Here is a 650-nt window from a genome sequence, read left to right as displayed (position 1 = left end):
CTTTTGTGTTTCTTCCTATTTTGGGAACTCCTGCAGTGGTGTGGGGAAGGAAGAGCATATGTGAACAACCTGGATGCTGGACAAGCTACTCAGCAGTCTGTGGGGTTTGGTTTGGATACAAATACAGCATGTGTTTGCTTTTGAAGTTTAGTGGAAATTGCCACTGTCTTTAAGTTACTGTACAGTGAAGATCTCTGCAATTGCACATTTTTACTGTGGATAGATAGCAGGACCTGGTTGTCCACAAGGAGTGTCACAAACACTGCAGTTCATCCAGGACCTGCCTGCAGGGACTCCTTTCCTGTCTTGCCTGCTTATTGCAGCACTGATCCCTCTGTGGGACTCTTCAGTGCAAATGTTTGTATCACCTTGAGACTGTCCCATCACAGTACATCTCTCCCGTCTCCCTCTCCTGTTCTTGGGTTAGATATCCCTGATCTTACATCCTGGCTGCCCCTCTAGATTTCAGTCTGGGAGAAGCAGTGAACCCTCTCCAAGATGCAGCTGGCGTCTTTAGTGAATGTCCTTTGCCTGGCTAGACTTCTGGACCACGAGGCACCTCCAGCATCGTTCCTACTGCCTGTGCTCTAGAGAATGGATGAGCTGGCTGCAGAAATTCTCTGCTGGCCAAGCAGACATGTCCCTGGCTG

The sequence above is a fragment of the Calypte anna genome, chromosome 12 (assembly GCF_003957555.1).
Source record: "Calypte anna isolate BGI_N300 chromosome 12, bCalAnn1_v1.p, whole genome shotgun sequence".
Taxonomy (NCBI): Eukaryota; Metazoa; Chordata; class Aves; order Apodiformes; family Trochilidae; genus Calypte; species Calypte anna.
This window is presented reverse-complemented; position numbering follows the sequence as displayed.